Below are 1,152 nucleotides of genomic sequence, written 5' to 3'. Positions count from 1 at the left end.
CAAACCCTAAACCTAGATGCTATAAGGTTTGGGTTTAGGGTCTAAGATTTGGGTTTATGGTTTGGGTTTAGGGTTTATGGTTTGGGTTTAGGGTTTAGGGTTTAGGGTTTATTGTTTGGGTTTAGGGTATACAATTTAAGTTTAGGGTATATAATTTGGGTTTAGGGTATAGGATTTGGGTATAGGGCTTAGGGTTTAGGGTTTGGGTTTAGGATTTAAGGTTTAGGGTTTAGAATTTAAAATTTAGGGTTTACGGTTTAAGTAACGGCGTCATCGGCATTAAAATTGGCATTATTCTGTTTTTTTAGTTATTTTTAAATAAATTTAATATTTTTTAATTAATTATCTACATGGCAATTTGATTGGTCATAGAAAGAGAGGTGAATTTAAAGGTTCACCCTAGGGGGTGAACCTAAGTCTTGTTCTTTTTATAATTGTACTAAAATAGTTAGAGCATACATATATCAATAGGTCATGTTCCTAATTTAATACTCCATCTGTTTCATATTAGTTGTCGTTGTAGAGGAAAATTTTCATTTCAGAATAAGTATCGTTTTGTGATTTCAATGAAAAATTTATTGATAAGATTCTTTTGTTTATTTTTCTATTGGTTAAAATATAGTTAGGTGTATGGGTAATGATGTTTTTATTTTGAAAATGTACAAAATTAAATGTTTTATTAATATGTGTGCATAGACCTAAAACGACAACTAAAGTGAAACGGAGGGAATAATATCTAATTATATAAAGGAGATATTCTCTCAACCCTCTTTCAGCCACGTCATAAAATAGAGATATGAGAGCTTGACACGTGTCTATCTTTCTAATGAGCTTCACTATTGTTTTATGTTAAAGGGCTTAAACGTTTGGGCTTGAAAAAATCGACAGACAAGGTCACGGCGTTCTCCTTCTTCGATAATGTCGACCTTAGATTAGTGCTATTCGTTTTCTTAAGCACGGAATGGAAAACAATGAAGGTTCAATCTCTGTTCTTGACGTTTCTTTGTTCATCTCCACTATTCGTTACAAGATGAATCACAATTCGTCATTTAATGATCCTTATCTCCTTTCCAGGCGGCGGAACTCAACCTATAAAAAGGTCTGACTCCATCCCATGAATATCATCTTCACCATCTTTCTAATCATACGAGA

This window comes from Brassica oleracea, chromosome C1, assembly GCF_000695525.1.
Source record: "Brassica oleracea var. oleracea cultivar TO1000 chromosome C1, BOL, whole genome shotgun sequence".
NCBI classification, from domain to species: domain Eukaryota; kingdom Viridiplantae; phylum Streptophyta; class Magnoliopsida; order Brassicales; family Brassicaceae; genus Brassica; species Brassica oleracea.
Note: the sequence above shows the minus strand (reverse complement) of the source record.